Raw genomic sequence first — 18,028 nt, 5'->3', positions numbered from 1 at the left:
AAGCTGAAATGGGGTAAAGTAAAGAGGTAGAGTGCTCAACAAGACGCATCTGACTGGGGGAGAGAAAATGTGCTCTTGGTGGGCTTTAGACCCAGGGAGGTAGACAGTGGGATTCTGATCCAGAGTCCTCGGTTATGTTCAGCCCATAAAGTGCGCGTGTTTTACCACGTTGGCACCTGAGTCTTAGTTTTACCCAGGTCTTTATGTGGACTACTAGTCACTGGGGCACAGAAATGGTAACCCCAGTCTGCCAGGAAGTCTTGATGTCATACTGCCATTGTGCTGACTTCGTACTTTGAGTGATTTCAAGTGAGTGGACCACATCTCATAGCTTTACACTGTCTTTCCACAGACAGAGCTGGGCCAAACCCCAGTCAAAGGGAAAAACACTGTGTAGGACCGATGCCGGCGTCAGCCTGGTGAGCTCCCAGGGGACAGAAGGCTAGTTTTTGAGGATGCTAAATTTACGAATGCTTCAAGGATTTATGGGATTTTTAATTATTTAAACAAGCCATGAAACTCAAGTCAGAATTCTCTACCACCATTACAAAATTAGATTGCTTCAGGAAAAAATCTAAATTTGCACACAAAATTTAAAAAAGGGCATTACTGTGATGAATTACTCTTCACCACCTTCTTCAAAGATAGATAAAAATACCCTCTAATAAATGCCATTTAATCTCACTGCTAAAGATTAGCAGGTGATAGATGGGAAACAGTGTCCCTGATACACAGTGAGGATGACATGTGAAGTTTGACCTTCACATGTCGAAGAAGAAGGGCAACTTATTCAGAACAAATAGGAACATAAGGCCTAAACTGCTGAGGAACTGAATTAAAATATATGATTACAGACTGATGAAAATAAGTACACTCAATTACAACTGGCATAACTACTGCTTAAAAGGAAATCTAGCCCTCTCTTCCTAAGTGCCACAAAGCAGCTTTCTGTTTGAGACCTTCCAAGGAGTTCTATGGATGCACCAGCACCTTGAGGAACAGATGAGGGAACTGTCCTAATATGATACAGTAAGTCTCTAAGACAACAGAAAAAAACAAATATCTTCCATCATTTGACAAATAATCTTCTGCTCTTTCTCTGTCCCTCTGTCTGTGGTTTCCTAATCTTTCAGGAGTGAACAGAACTACAAACTTGAGTTGAGAATATTTTCCTGGGGAATACAGACCTGACTCAGTTCAGCACCCTGACACCCAGCCACCCCAGAAAAGGAAGTAAAGCACGACATCAGTACTATTTGGGATCCATCTGCAAAAAGCACTACTTCAGCAATCCCTAAAGACAGTTTATTAGCTAAACACTAATTTCAAGTTCACTGTAAGCCAAGTAAAAGTCAGGTCCTAGACATGAGACTTTCTAGAAAAGAATGTTTGCACGAATAAAATATGCATAAATTATAATCTATAACTCTTTTCTCAGAGACTTTGAGCAAAATATTCCCTCTTCCTTTCATGTGAATCAGCCTATAAATACCTTCTTGCTAAATGTAAAATGCTATGGGAATAGTCACTGTGAATTCAAAATTAAGATGATCATATTAAATATGAAATTGTGAATGAAAAGCAGTATGTTATAATTTAAGAAATACTAAAAGCTGATAGCATGATAGTCAAGATAACCGTGATTTCACGATTTTTAAACATCCCCTTTTCTTCTCTGGGCAGACCCATTTACTCGCATATACCACCTACTCCTTAGGAAAAAGACAGAAGATGCAGTTTCCTGAAGGGGCTCTTCTTGCAGGATGACTACCAGTGACAGGTGTGATGCAGACAGTGAGTGCGTGACCTGAGGTGTGAAGCATGAACCATTCATTATCCCTCACGCAAAAAAGGCAACCTTCAAAAACTGAAATTCCATTTACAGGCTCTTTTGTATAGGTTTATTTTTAAGTTATTTCGGTCAGCACATAACCATCAAATTAAGGGACCTTTTAAAACATTTTTGAAAATGTATTTATTTGCAAAAAATAAATCATAGTGGTTGTTTTCATTAAATTTATTAAAATAAACCTGCTACAACAAAACCAAGTATTTAATTTTAAATATTTTAGTTCATCTTTTCTTTTCACCTTCTCTTAATGAAGAGCTTGGTCACTAGAATTCATGTATCGGGCAGAATACAAAAGCCAATTGGTTAAAAAGATCTCTTCCTCAGAGCCAGAAATACGGCTAATTTGCAACAGATAAAACTCATCATAGTCTAAATAATCCCCTGGGAGAAGAAAGAGACAGAGATCACAGAAAGAATGTACCATCTGGGGTCTCCACACTGACAAGGACAGAACTAATTCTGAGACTTTATGGCATTAATCTCCAGGGAAATAAATCTCAGTGGAACTACTGTCCAGCCTCTTGCACAGTTAGTTTGAACAGACTCCCAGCATGTAAAAGTTAGAAAATCATCGCGTTCATTAATAGGTACATTTTTCCAAGTCAAGATGCAGATCACTAAGAATAGCATCAGATGTTACAAACAAGCTACATCTACCGATGCAAATGAGCAGAAATCTGAAGAATAAAAGCGAGAAGCTTTAGGCCTTACTGTAATGTGCACTATTTAGTAACTTATACCCAACTTGGCAAATCTGTAAATACTATTTCAAAAATCAACAAAATAGTCCAAAGCCTCCATTACCACCAGTGGACACTCATGGTAAAAGTCATACAGTAACCATAACCAAGCGGAAACTTCATTTTTTCATAGGACCTTTCATCCTTTCTTCCCTTGTGACTCAAACTTGCCTCATCCAGCACCACAACTCACCTGCTTCCCTCCTTCCCTGCACCTCCACTCCCTTAGTCATTATGTCCCCACAGGACAAAAAGGTTCCGTTAGTATTAAACAGTCCTAGGGACAAAGCCTCATGTCCTTTGACCACACAAAGAGAGTTTCAGTCAAACCAAAGATAACATCCAGGCCTCCGCTGTGTTTCAGCCCCAGACCCAGAAAAACAGAACCACCCCACTGACCACACTCTTGCAAAACCAAACAGAGAAACACTAGGGCCGATGTCAGGATCCCATGCAATGGTCAACTATCCCCTATCCTGGCTTCAACCAGTCAGTAGAGGCCACAGCCCTAACTTCCTCACTCGCCATGATTAATAACTCCTCCCCTAGAAAACACCAGGGAGCCAGAGCCCAAATCTTCTCAGAGCACTAACCTTACCTGTGACTCCAGGCTGGTGCCATTTCCTCAAATAAACTTCTGCTGTCCTGGATGCAAACTGCTGCTGGCACTGGACTGGACTTTGACGTGCCTCCGGAGACGGACTCCTTCAGTTCGGTAACATTATCTTGTAGGTTACATGTGTGCACACACAAGACAAACATGGCTCCTGGAACAACTGTATATACACTGACATTACAATGTGCACATTTTTGAAGCATTACTTCTATGAGGAAGTTACACTGTATTAGAAATAGATACAATTATGAAGGAAAATGATGAAGGTCTTTTTAAGCCAGAATTCTTTTTTAATTGCAGATCTTAACACATCAGTGGTTTGTAAAATCAATTGAATGGGTATCAGCATTTCTAAAATCAAATAAACAATAGAATATATGAAAGACATTATATATAGTAAATGTAAGATTTATTTCATGAATCATTTATATCTGGCATGTGTGGGAAGAGATAGCAGTATAAACTGTAGGTCTTACTTCGAGCCTGTTCACAAATTTGAAACCCTCTGCCTCACACATTCCCTTTACAGGATGTAACCTAACTGGTCAGTGCTTGAGATGAAGGGAAACCTGGAAGAAGAATCGTGTTCCTTCCCATAGCCTGGCAGCTCCAGAAGCACGAAGGTCACAGCCTCATTCTGACACGGATTCCACTGTGTGGGCTTTCTTCCACAGCACCACGCAATTCTCAGGCACCAGCAGGTGCCATATAATTCAACTCACCTCTGACACTACCAGAGACAGCACCAAGTTCCACAGGTTAAGGCAGGTGCGTCCAACTCATCTTCACCGGGGCCACATCAGCCTCGCAGCTGCCTGCAAAGGGCCGAATGTCAACTCCTTAACAGTTAAGAAGTAGTTATATGTATACAGTCCTAAAATTATTTCTGCCCTTTGAAGGGGAGAAATAATTTGAAGGCTGATGTGGCCCCCAGTGAAGATGAGTTGGACACCCCCAGATTAAGGGCTCAGCACAAGACTGTCCCTCCACTTCCAATGCCAATCACAAGTCCAAGTGCTTCTGACCAGCTGACTATAAATCAGAGGTTCCCACAACCCCCTCCTTGGGTTTCACTGATTTGCTAGAGAAGCTCACAGAGCTAAGGAAACCAGCTTACTCACCAGGTTACCAGTTTATTACAGAGGCTGTAACAGGAACAGCCTCTCTCCTGAATGTCCAGGTTCACACACCCAGAAGCTCTCTGAATGCTGTCCTTTTGGGGTTTTATTGAGGCTTCACTATATAGGTATGACTGATTAAGTCACGGGCCACTGGCAATTGCTTCGACTTCTACCTCTCCCCCCAATCCAGAAATCCAGGGGGTGAGACTGAAAGTCCCAGCCCTCCAATCACATGGTTGATTCTCCTGGCAACCAGAACCCATCCTTAGGTACCATCCAAAAGTCACTTTATTAACTTAACAAAAGACACCTTTATTGTTCTTACTGCTTACGAAATTCCGAGAGCATTGTGCCAGAAATGGGGACAAAAACTAAATATATACTTATTATAGAGTGCCCTCGGCAGTCCTGGGATCCGTCTCTTGCTTCAACAGAGTTTTACAGGACAGATGTAGGGACACCCCTTCTTTCCAACTACCCTCCAACCTCTTTTCTCATCACCACCCCCTAAACCACCTCAGCCCTCCTCAGCCACTGAGACCAGCGGCACCGTTTTTTTTGTTTGTTTGACCTTAATTCTTCACTGCCGAATAACCATGAGCTCCTGAATTGGTCAGAATTATCCCACCGAGGTGGAGGCTGTGGTCAACCAGCTGGCCAACCTGTATCTGCCAGCCTCCTACACCTACGTCTCTCTGGGCTTCTATTTCAACTGTGAAGATGTGGCTCTGCAGGGCATGGGCCACTTCTCCCGAGAGTTGGTCGAGGAGAAGCGTGAGAGCTCCGAGTGTCTCTTAAAGCTGCAAAAGCAGCGCAGTGGCCCCACTCTTCTCCAGGACGTGGCGAAGCCTTCCCAAGATGAGTTGGGTAAAACCCAGGATACTGTGGAAGCAGCCTTGGCCTTGGAGAAGGACCTGAACCAGGCCCTTTTGGACCTGCATGCCCTGCCTTCTACTTGCACAGACCCTCACCTCTGTGACTTCCTGGAGAACCACTTCTTAGATGAGAAGGTGAAACTCCTCAAGAAGATGGGCGACCACCTGGCTAACATTCCCAGGCTGGGCCGCCTCCGGGCTGGGATGGATGAGCATCTCTTTGAAAGGCTCACCCTCAAGCCTGACTAGGAAGCCTTTGGAGCACACAGGCCTTTGAGGGGCCCCTCCGCATTTCCCTGCTACCTGGCTTTTGCCTGAGCCTCACCTGAAACCCCACCCTGGAACCCTCTCTGGGGTACTGGACCAAATGGAAACAATAAAGCTTTTTGCAGGAAAAAAAAAAAAAGATTTTCTCCTGTTTTTGTTTACAAGTGTCAACCAGTGGTTCTTGGTGCCAATTCACTCCAACAGGAATCCCCAATTTGGGACGCGCAGTTAAGTAGGAAACTTCATTCAGTGCAAAGCAGCTCAATTGTGATACAGTAAGGCTGTGAAAACAGCACAGCTTTGGAACACCTCAATCGTGAAACAGCAGGGCTGTGAGGCAGTCCCGGGGCCCGGCGGCCCGGGGCCAGGCCCCTTTCCAAGTAGGCAACTCTGCTCTGCTCCTCCATGGTCTGGTCTGGTCTGCTCTGTGCGGATTTGTTTTGCACTGCATGGGTCTGCTTTGCTCTGTGCTGCTCTGGTGAGACACCCTTAGTGTTTCAGGCTAAGAGAGGGAGACAAAGGTTTTGGTCTTTGGTGGAAGGGGAAAGTGCACCTCCTCCTACCCCACCCCCACAACTCCAAGGGGAGCTGGCTTATATGAACAGGAGGCCTCGTCCCTGGTCCCCGATTGGTCTGTCCTCATGCAAATGAGGACTCTAAATCCTCACAGTTTGGTCCTAGAAGCACTGTTCTCATTGATCAGAATAGAGCTGATCCAGTTGATTGGAACTTACAGCTCTCATTGGATATGGAATATCTCAGTCCCATTAGCTGAAACAGGATTCCAGGAACTCCTTTATAAGGGCTGGCTCAGAGGATAACAGCACAGGCAGGCAGTTCAATGCAGGCTTCTCCCCGAAGTGTAGTCTGTGTGAGAGGCCCCTATGTAGGAATGGCTGCTAGACTCTGCTTTTTAAAAATTTGAGCCCAGTTAGCCACCAGGAGCCCTTCTTAGTAGGTGTCTTCTTTCTTAGGGTTAACACAAGTTTTGTAGTAGCTCTTACTTTCAGGTCTATGACCCACTGCTTTAATTTATTGAATTGTGCAAGGTGATAAAAACATTTCTTTAAACGGGCCATTTCCTGGAAAAAAATACGTTCACGCAAGTAACAAAAACTAACATGTATCTCTAGAATATACAAAGAACTCCTGCAAAGCTGAGCTATTTGCTACACATGTATACAGAAACTCTTGGCAGTAATTTATTAAGCAACATGGCACACTGTTCAGTTTTCTAAATTGAGAATGTGTAAATCGTAAATAAAGTGGCTCTATATGTCTAACCACAAACCACATTTCCGGCCAAACCCACACCATCAGTCATGCCAATGTCTCTTAATGGCCGAGTCACTCTCCCACCAGCCTGTCACCCCTCCCTCTTCTTTACTAAGGTGTCACTGAATTTACAATGTGGTCAACAGAATTTGATCAAATTTCATAATCAGTTATGATTCATGAAATGCCAGTGTAAAATGGCACCATTTTAGGAGATAGGATCAGAGGCTGCAAATCAGTACCAATAGTTATTTTGGGAGTAACATGCACAACTGAATACAACATGCTAAAAACCAAGGTCCCTACAGAGACAAACTCTAAAGGAACAATAGAGAGAGAGAGTAGTTCACTGTCACACTGGGAAGGTGCAAAATGCACCAGAAAGAATTTTAAACTAGGAAACAGGAGGCCTGAATTCTAGTCTAAACTGTGCCATAAACCGGCTACAAATTGCATTATGTAACATCCCTAGTCTTCAGCTTTTTCATCCTTAAAAGTACAGTGAGATTGTTGTTAAAAGTTCTGAAACATCTAAAATTCTATACACCCTTTCTACAGATGGGGGAGATGGGCTACAATGAGCTGAAAATAATAATTTAGACTTCAATGCAATATAAACTGGCACCTCAGTTCCCTTTTAACAACATTTAAAAAACCATTAAGGAACTTATTAATTCTTTTCAAAATCAAGTAACACCAACTATTTCAACAAAATAATGTAGTAGACTGCTCTGCCTGGTTTTAGGAATTGTATCTCTACCCCTTGTGCCTAAGGGTGAGAGACGACCTATGGAATGCCAGCCGCAGGAGACAAAGCCTGTCTCTGGAAGCAAACGCTGCCTCAGTTCCTCTCCCTGCCCCCAAAGCTTGGTCGGAAGTCAATGAAGGGTAAGATTCCTCACAGCAGGGAGCAACCTAAGCCAGACTCAATCACTTGGGAGGCCTTCATGGAAGGACTGGGGGGGGGGGGGCTGTAATAAGGAGCAATGGACTCTTGTCCCCCCCTCCCCCATACTTTGTCAAAGCCGGAGTCCCCATGTTCTCTGGGAGAAGTGCTTCCTGGCTCTAATCCCCTTAAGCCTGAATACCTGATGGGGAGAGGTGCAGCTCCTTGCTTTGCCAGAGGGTGCCCTGGGGAAAAATCTGTCATCACAAAGACTTGCTGATTAACCTGTGAAATCTGCTCTAAGAGTGCTTTCATTCATACAATAAGGGTCCAAGAGGAAATGAGTATGTCTCCCAAAGTTTCTGCAACTCTCTTCCTGACAGACGCTGACTCAGATATCTTTGTAATGTTATCTACTGTTTGATCCTTGCCGCCCTGTATTCCTGTGTATTACAACTCAATAAAAGGCTATGGAGAAAGGCACTTGGGGCCTTTTTCTCCTCGGAGAAACTGGCCGCTGCTGGCCTTTGTCTCCCCTGAGAAACTGGCCACAGACCACTCCTCCTCTCCAAACAGATCTCTTCTTGTCTCAGTCATATTCATATTCATCCACGCGTGTCCATGGCACTGGGGGGACTCGAGAGAGGAAGTCGCCCCCACAAAATAACTCCCTTTTTGCCCTAACTGGTGTGGCTCCATGGATTGGGCATCATTCCAGGAACCAAAAGGTCACCTATTCAATTCCAGGTCAGGGCACATGCCTGGGTGGCAGGCCAGGTCCCCAGCTGGGGACATGAGAGGTAATCAATCCATATTTCTCTTGCACACTGATGTTTCTCTCACACATCCATGTTCCTTCCCTCTCTTTCTCCCTCCCTTCCCTTCCCTCTAAAAATAAAGAAAACCTTAAAAAAATAACCTCCTTTTATCAATATTTCCCCTTATCCATCAACCCGCCGGTTACTCCCTACGTTCTGGAAGTGTAAATACAATGTTAGGAGTTACTGAGTGGCAGAACAGGCCGCCCCCAGCGCTGCGCCCCAGAGCAGACTTCAGTCACACCTCCGAAACCACGGGCCGGCTGCACGCACGACGTCAAAGTGGAACGTCTATGCAATCTGCAGGATTCGTACTTCTTCGGCTGACTGTAGGGATTCAGCCTCATTTGGACCACACATCCTTCCTGTGACCTACAATAAAACTCCGGCTCTAGCAATTCCTAATCTGTCTTTCTACAATTTGTTCTACAGAATACTAGTCCTGCAAGATGCTCTACACAAAAGAAGAATGCCACACGTATTTCAGAAATGCTGCATGCTACCTCATTCTTGAGCAATTCACAATGAACATGAAAATATTAAAGGCTCTGAGAAGCCCTAGAGTACAGAAATCTGATTTATATTGTTTCTTGATGTAACTACAAAACCCCTTTTTCACAGGGTATCTATTAACACCCTATAACATTAGTGTTGCAAGGAAGCTATTTTGGGAAGTGCTTGCTTACACATAATGTGATGATATTTAATTCACACATTGCTAAACTGAAACTGATTTGTTTTTTGTTATTTGTTTTGCATTTGTACTTCAGACATTCTATATGACTCAAAAATAATTTACTGAAACTGATTTTTTTTGTTTGATTTTTGCTTCTGACACTCTGTATTACTCAAAAATCATTTACTAATTTCTAAATGTGAAATTAATTTTCCAACATCCAATTGTTCAAGGTTAAGCACACAAACAGCAGAGCTTTCCCTTTGACACAAGCATCTGAAAACAACCAGAGATTACGGTCAGGTGCGACAAAAACTATCTCCAGTTTCCAGTCTGAGTACGTAAATCACTGCTACCCTGTCAGGGCAAAACTGGTATCCATCCCTGCCTGGTTGTGTAGTTTTAGTTTTGGTAACTGCGGAGTTTACATTCAAAAACAAAACAGCACTTTTAAGCAAAAGGTAATTAAAATACAGCCAAAGTGAGAATAATTTAAACCACCAGCAGAAGAAGGGAAATTTAAAAACTGAAAATTGGTAAGTCTTAATATATACCCTATAAAAGGAAAAAACCTATTATTTTTTTTAAACAGACTTATAGGACAAGAGGCTTGTTCACAGCATACATATTGAAAATATAAACACTTGAATTAGAATTGACTTATAGAGTCACACATAATGGGGCAATCCTTGCAAGATGTAGAACACTTTGTTAGGTGTCTAAATACTTCAGTTTTTCAGCTTTTCCTCTTTTTTAGGATTTTATTTATTTATTTTTAGAGAGAAAGGGAAGGAGAGAAGGAGAGAAACATCAATGTATGGTTGCCTCTAGTGAGTCCCCTGCTGGGAACTGGCCTGCAACCCAGGCATGTGCCCTGACTGGGAATCAAACCGCGATCGCATGGTTCACAGGCCCACGCTCAATCCACTGAGCTACACCAGCCAGGGCTCAGCTTTTCCTCTCTTAATAGTAAGTGTTCTTTCCTCCTTCTAGTCATGTCAAACAATAAGAAGATAAAGAACAGCCTACCCTAAATCCCCACCATCAAAAACACTTAGTCCTGACACATTAGCTAAAAACTGTGCTTCTCAAGGTGCCTCTCAAGTCTTTTCAACCCACCCGAGGGACTCTGTGACACAAATCTTCATGGCACTTGAAGACTCACTGTCAGATCGTGATAAAAACCACAATAAAAAATACAGAACTTGTCCTCATTAAATAAACTCAAAATTACTACATCTAGTTACAGCTATTATGAAATACAGAGAAGAAAAAGCACTGAATACCAGCTTTCAGCGTCAAATTCTATGACTGTAAAATTGCGAGATCACGTTTTTCTTCACATCAGTGCCTCTTCTTCCTGCTGTCAGTCTCCTTCAGCTCCGTCCTCCAGGCTCCCGTTCAAAACGCATCGCTTTCAGGAAGGCCTCACTTCCCTACTAAATGCCGCTGGGACCAAGTGTTTCAGGGTGAAGTTGCACTTTGTGACTTGCTGCTTTGGGAAGATGTTCTTCACTCATGTGTGTGCATGAATTCTCAACAAGATTATGTGAGGATTCTTTTATAACTCGGGGCTGCTCAAATGTTTCCACCAAAGCACTTCTTTTGTTAGAGGATCTATCATAATATCAAAATTTATTTGAAGTCTTCTGTTTAACCTTTGAAATCCATTTGAAATGTAAGGTTCAATACCATAGTCTACATTTGTTTTAACAGAAAAATAGGAATGTTTTTGTGTTGGCGAGGACATAGAAAAATTGGAAGCCAGTGCACTGTTGGCAGAATTGTAAAATGTTGTGACCACCACAGAAAACTGCAGAGAGGTTCCTCAAACAACTAAAAACAGAACTACGGTAGAATCTAGGAATCGTACTTTTGGGTATACATCCAAAAGAACCGAAATCAAGAACTCCAAAAGGTATCAGCAACCCCCATGTTCACTGCAGCACCACTCACAATAGCCAAGAGGTGGAAGCGACCCCAATGTCTACTGACAGATGAATGGATAAATGAAATGTGACATATGCAATGAAATACTATTTGGCCTCAAGAAGGAAGGAAATCTTATCACATGCCACAAATTGATGAACCTGGAGGACATTATGCCAAATGAAATAAGCCAGCTGCAAAAAAACAGATACTACATAATTCCAATTATACGAGGTATCTAAAGTAGTCAAATTCATAGAGACGGAAAGTTAAATGGCAGTTTTCAGGGGCCTGAGGAAGGGAGACAGGGGTTTGTTGTTTAATGAGTACAAAGTCTCAGACCTACAAGAGGAAGAAGTTCTCAAGACCTGTTTCCCAACGATGTGATTATATTTAACACCACTGAACTGGGAAATGATTAGGACAGTAAATTTTGTGTGTTTTTAGCACAATTTTAAAATGTTTTTAATTGCTGTATCTGCTCCAAATCATTAGGTAAAATTGATGTCACTGTATTTACCCAACATATACAGACAATGATGGAATGAAGCCACCTGAAAACCGCAGGCAGCCTGGAAGGTGGCTCACAGGACCCAACCTTCTGCCGCTCTCACATCCTCTGCTCAGGACAACGGTTATCAAGCAACTATACTGCGGTAACTGCAAGGGAACATAAAGAGTAATCAGGCCATTGCCCCTGCCACTGAGCAGATCAGAGAAACCTACCGCCACTTTCTCAGTGCTGGGACCTGTTACCTGTGCGATGGGTTGACCAGGTCTGCAGTTCTCCTCAATTACCAGCCCCACTGTGTGGGAACAGTGGGATTTCTGTGAACCGCCATTTCTCCAGAGTTCTCACCACAGTAAGCACAACAAACACCACCCAGTGTGGGACAGAAGTCAACATACACTTTCAAACATTAACCAAAAACTCTTTTGTTAAAAGAGAAACACTTGAAATAAAAAATGACAGAAAGTCTCTTCCACTAAAGCAGATATATAGAGAATCCTTAAGGCACTTATAGCCTAGCAAAGCAGGGACAGACTCTCCATGGCAACAAGAGCAAGCAAAGGCTGTCCAATAATACAGAAATATGCAGCCCAATATAAGAGGAAATACTTGGGTGAGGTAACTGTAAACAACTGTATTGGTACAAATTCCAATGTTTTATCTAGCAGACCAACTGAATTTGGTTCTGGGCAATGTCTCGTCATGACAGCACCGGGAGCTGTCCCCTGAACAGTAATCGTCCCTGCTACTTGCCGGAAGGTCTTCTTGTGTACTGCAGTATCGACTTTGTCATAAATCCTAGTGCTCCGCCTCCGGATGCCACCACCAGATACTTAGACTGTAAGGACAAGTTCACTCTCCTTAATAATGGGATGTCAGTGGGTTATGTTACCACAAAAACAGGTTTACCTCTGAGGGAATCCAATAAAGCAGACACTATGGGAAAAGCTGCTTTCATCCATGCGCAGCGTCTCACTGAGACGCAGGACCTGGCATTTCTGGATCACGGCAAGAGCCTCCTACCTGCCCTCCCTGCCTCTCCTCAAACCCACCCTCCTTTACACCTGAGTCAACGGTCTCTCTACATTCCAAAACTTACCCTGGCATCCCCCTGCTTAATACTTTCTGTGGTTCACAAAGCCACGGGCATGTCTGAAACGCCACAGGGGACTCTTTACCGCTTTGCCCCTGCGTGACACAGTTCTTGAGCACCTTTGTTTAGAAATCATCTCAAACTCATAGCAATGCTGCAAGGATGGTAAGGAAAAAAACTCCTAATCCTTTCCATCCAGGTTCACCACTTACTAACCCTAGGACACCTCAGTGAGAACAGGAACTTATATTTTAGTCATAGTGCCTGGCACGGAGTTGATAATCAATAAATTCATGGAAGGAATTAAACTGTGAGTGAATGAAGCAGAAATTAATAGAGGGCACAGTTAGGGCTTGAAAGAGCGGACTGAATGCAAATGTCGCCTCCACCCCCTCCTGGACTCTTCCTTAAGCAACTGCTAAAGACTTTTTCTTAATCCTCACCCAAGGATATGTTTATTGATTTGTGTGTGAGAGAGAGAAACATCTATCAGTTGCCTCCTGCATGCACTCCAACCGAGAATGGAACCTGCAACCTTTGGTGTATGGGGTGATACTCCAACCAAACGGGCCATCCAGCCAGGGCTAATCACATTTCTTCAGCCTTAATCCAGAGGAACAAAGAGAAGTGACAACAGCAGCCAGAAAAGGGAGGCAGCTGACCTGGCAGCCCTAGTGATGTGAACTTTAGACGGGAAGCCCCGAAGGGAGGCACTGGCACCTCTGAATGTGTGGATGCAGGGGCGGCCTTGAAGCAAAAGGATGGAAAAAACCTTACAGCAGTCAGACCCCCAGACACGACGTGGCACAATCACATAATCAACCCTTCCAGCAACACCAGCTGAAAAAGTCAATCAACTGTAAGTGAGCAACTACGGGCCAGGCTCAGTCCAGAGGCCCCAAACCTCAGGAAACAAAGCTAAGGCCTTGCCCCCCACCCTGGAGCCTCCATTCTAGTGGGAAGAAATAAGCAAGCAAAACTGTGACAGATCTGATGTGACTTATGGAGCAAGAGGACAGGGCGTGTGATGTGGTTCTTGCTACAGAGCAAAAATCTGAAAGAAAGAAGTGAGCCATGCAGATATTCAGGCAAAGAACATTCCAGATAGATGGGGGCAGGTGCAAGACCTTGAGGTGGGAGCATACTCCGTGGGCAGCTGACATGGTGAAGGTACAGGGGCAAATGGGGGCTGAGACGGAGTCTGAGATGGAGCGGGGGGCGGGGGGGGGGGGGCGCCAGATGACAAAGGTGTCCATGGAAGCAATGATTCCCCTCCCTAGATGCACACTGGAATCACATGAACAGCTTTCCAAAACTTACATGAGTGCTGTCCCAGAGTTTCTGGTGTGAATTTTGATTGGTATGGGGGGGTGGCTGGTTGTACTTTCAAAATCTCTGCAAGTTGTTCCAATGCACAGATGAGGTTAGAGACACGGACTCAAAGAACTCTGGACTCTGGGACTTGAGGCAGAGCTGGGGGATGAAGTGGAGGGTTCCACGGAAAGTGGGAAGATTGAGGTACAGGTGACAAGCCCCAGATCCACCCTGCCGGCCTCTCCCCATCTAACTCAAGAAACCACTAAAGAAAACACTGGTGGCCAGATGCCTATGTGTCAGTTGGAGACCAGTACCGGCAAAACACAATGATTGCTCCCACTGTGAGGAAGGGGAAAGCCAAACAGCTGGGGTGCTCCAAGTTTCTGAAAACTGAGCACTGTTACCCAACTAATGGAATGGGAGGTGGGGAAAAGCCTCATGAGAGGTTCGAGAAAAAGATAAGAAAAACAGAGCCATCCGTGCTACGCAGATGCGCTTGGGGACTACTAAATTAAATAAGTAATTTAACCACCAAGTATAATGGCTTAGCCTCCCTTGGAAACAATCATCCGGAACGAAAATGATAGCTATGCTATGTCTGTGTGGCAATAATGAGTTTCTACCAGGCAGAAAATTCATCGACAATTCCAACCATTTTAAAGATTTTTCATTTTTGAGAATGACAAAAGAAATCTTCCGAAACTATATGTGCAAACATACTCAAGAATACATATACAATACGATATTAACATGAGCCCACGTGCTCTTTCTAAAAATATCCAAAATACTTATAAGAATATCAAATACTGTCTCTTAATTGCCTATATCACCTGTCTCAGTTACTGTACAAACTGATACAAAAAATCAGGCATCACTAAATTAGTAACTTATTTTGCATATTTAAAAGGGAAATTTTAAATTTCTAAAGAACATCAATATTTTTAAGATGCATGAGGCCTAACAACAGAGAGAGCACCAATACTTTCAAGTAACCTGTTAGTGTTTTTCAATGAATACCTAGAGGTACTGAGAATGTGATGGAAAAACCCATCACCGCACTCAGATCAGACGTTGCAGCAGGAGCTGGAGCCCCCGGGAATGCACCTAGGATGACGTGTGGTGTCTGAAGTTGTCTGAACGTAACAATTCACCTCATTTCAGTAAGCGTTTGTTGATGTCCTGCTACACACCAAGTGTCCTGCTGGGTCGCGGATGAAAGGGCCCTGCCCTCAGGCTCAAAAGCTGTAAGGGAGACAGACGCCCAAACAAGTCGTTGGGACCATCGTGCAGTCCCGAGTCCCAGGTAGAGAGGGGATGCTGAACAGAAGGACTGACTGACTGCACTGGGGCACCGGGGCAGGTTTCGGGGCTGAAATGAGAATCTGGGAGAGGTTTTTTAAAAAAGAAAAAAGTGCATTAGGGAGAGAAAAATCAGATAAAACAACAGTAAAAGGTGGAGAGCATGGTGCGTTCAGGAAACCATCATTAAAAGCAGGGTGAATCTGTGAGAGGGAGCAGGAGTCGCCAGGGAAGGACGGTGTGCGGCGTTCTGTCTCCAGCAGCAAAGCTCTCAGAAGTCTCCGTGTAGAAAGGATGCACATGCGATTTGGTCTCCGGGCTCTGTGTGCATCAGGGGTTCCCGAAAACAGTTCCTTAACAATTACTGCTTTGACCTCATCGACTTAATACTTTACCGCCATTATTCCCTGAGCCAAAAATCAAAGACCAAGCAAGCCTTCAAACCCCTGCATTAACTCCCCTTTTCCTCCTTGGGAGGTGGGGAGCGTCTCTCATCTCATTAATCTTAAACCCACACCCTTCCTGTCTCCTTTGCCCAAATGGTTCCATACATACACGAGAGAAATTTCCTTCCCAATCCATGTGAGACACCGATTCCCAAACAGAAGCTCCGCATCATAACTTCAACGATTCTGTAACCACTATGCATGTTTCCTAATTCCCTCCCTCTCTGCATTCACCTAGCTAGTGCAGAATGTGACGGGGGACACTTGTCAAGAAGGATGCTACTGACTTTCTGTCACCATCGCTCCAGTCTGTGTGTGACATCGGCCTTCGGGGTTCCAGGAGCATAAAGAGTGGGAATACAAACCAACCGAAAATGACCTGTGGCTCTAAGTATTTCTATTACATAGCCTCTCCTGCTTCCTCTCAGATCCTGATCTACAGATTATTACCCCTTCTTCTTTCATTTCCATCGCATCCTTAGTGGTTAAGAAGCACCTGCTTAGGAAAAACCATGTTAGCACAGGAGGAAAATTTCAGACTTCAAAGCAAAAATTATCTTAACTGAGAAGGATGCTCCTATTCTTCCGAGAAATCACTCTCAACGCCATCTGTAAAGCTGGGTAAGACCAATGCCAAACATTAATTGCCTAAATACCCACCACATATAACTCACCACCTCCACCCGAATAAGCACAGCTCCAGAGCTCAGAAGTACATTCAGTTTTAACAAGGAGATCTCTAGATAATCTAGGGCGTATGCGGCTCCAGTAACAAAAGGCAGATTTTAGAATCAAATCCTGTCTGGCCTAGTTTTTGAAATGAGAGTCCATACCAAGGTGGCTTTGTAGGTCACAGCAGCTCACAGACTGGAGGAGGAGGGGGAGGAAGAGTATTGTCAATTAGAAAAATAAGTCAGTTTGGTTTTCCACACTAAAAAAGAAAAATACACCCTCTAGCTTTCAGGGGAACAGGTTGGGGGGAGGGAGAGGCAAAGCACTGAGAGGACAGCAGCATATCTTGCGCCCTATTCCCTCAGCTATTAGAAGATGTCCCCCAAATTTATCCTGCTTTGCAGGTCTACATAGATTCCTGACACATTGGTTGGTTAGAGGGAAATGAGAAATTAAGTCTCCCTTACTGCAATTTCAGTATTTCTTCTCTTTCTGCATCAGACATCAATAAACTCAATGGCAAAATATTATAATAAATCTTTGAAAAGCTATGAAATTGCATGAATGATGAAACGGTATTAACTTTTTTAAAAAATGGCTCCCAAAGCAGCATAAATGGAAAAACAGAAATTAAACGTGCGTTTGGTTCTTGTATTACAACTGAATTTCACATAATTTTCTGAGACGGTTGAACTGGATATGAAATGAAACTGTCCAACTAAGGAAAACAATACGGACAAAAATCTGTCAATCAGCCACGTTAGTGCCTAATGTGGCACTATAAGAAGACAGCTCCAGCAATGGCCAGGTGGCTCAGCTGGTTGGCGCATCATCCCACACGCCAGGAAAAAAACAAGTTGTAGGTTTGATTCCCGGTCAGGGCACATACCTGGGTTGCAGACTGGATCCCTGGTCAGAGCACATATGGGAGGCAACCAATCAATACTTCTCTCTCACATAGATGTCTTTCTCTCTCTCTTTCAAATTAATAAACACATCCTCGGTTGGGGATTTAAAAAAAATACAGCTACCTATACACAGGACACCAAGTTTGCCATGACCCTTGTCCACAAGGTGCTGAAGACTAAAACTAAACAAAACACTTCAAGGACACACACAGATTATTAAGTATCCCACTGTTACTAAACAAGGCTTTTCCACTTACTTGTACTCTCACAAACTCCACTCTTATTTGAGATGAGTAACACGTGAGTTATCGATGCCAATCTTTCCCCTTTTCTACCTAGACAAGCCCCTGAAAGCACCACTAAAAATTATCCGGTAGTTATCTTTCCCACTGCTTTGCACTGGAAAGAGTACAACACATCCTGAATAGTAACTTCCAAGAATCCAATACAAAAACAATACCCCTCACTGGCCTGACCAGCATGGCTCAGTGGACTGGGCATCGTCCCACAAAGCGAAAGGTCATTGGTTCCATTCCCGGTTGGGACACATGCCTGGGTTGGTTTGGCTCCCTCTCTTCCCCTCTCTCTAAAAATAAATCTTTTTTAAAAATAACTATACCCTTACTTCTCAGATGCCAGAGAAGACACTGATTGTTTAGCATCACAGGTACTGTCTCTTTTTTAAATGGCACCTACAGTGTTGCCTATGAGAAAATCCCATGAAGAT

General features: G+C 43.7%; 1 protein-coding gene and 1 pseudogene across 1 annotated transcript in view; one reads left to right on the top strand and one right to left on the bottom strand.

Moving 5' to 3' along the window:
* AVEN (apoptosis and caspase activation inhibitor) overlaps positions 1-18,028 on the bottom strand; it is a 175,334-nt gene that overhangs the window by 73,897 nt on the left and 83,409 nt on the right. The window lies entirely within an intron of this gene.
* On the top strand, positions 4,926-5,453 carry LOC119040253 (ferritin light chain-like; annotated as a pseudogene).

Source organism: Artibeus jamaicensis, unplaced genomic scaffold (assembly GCF_021234435.1).
Source record: "Artibeus jamaicensis isolate MK-2021 breed Jamaican fruit bat unplaced genomic scaffold, CSHL_Jam_final contig_1132, whole genome shotgun sequence".
Taxonomy (NCBI): domain Eukaryota; kingdom Metazoa; phylum Chordata; class Mammalia; order Chiroptera; family Phyllostomidae; genus Artibeus; species Artibeus jamaicensis.
Note: the sequence above shows the minus strand (reverse complement) of the source record. Positions and strands in the feature narration are given on the sequence as shown.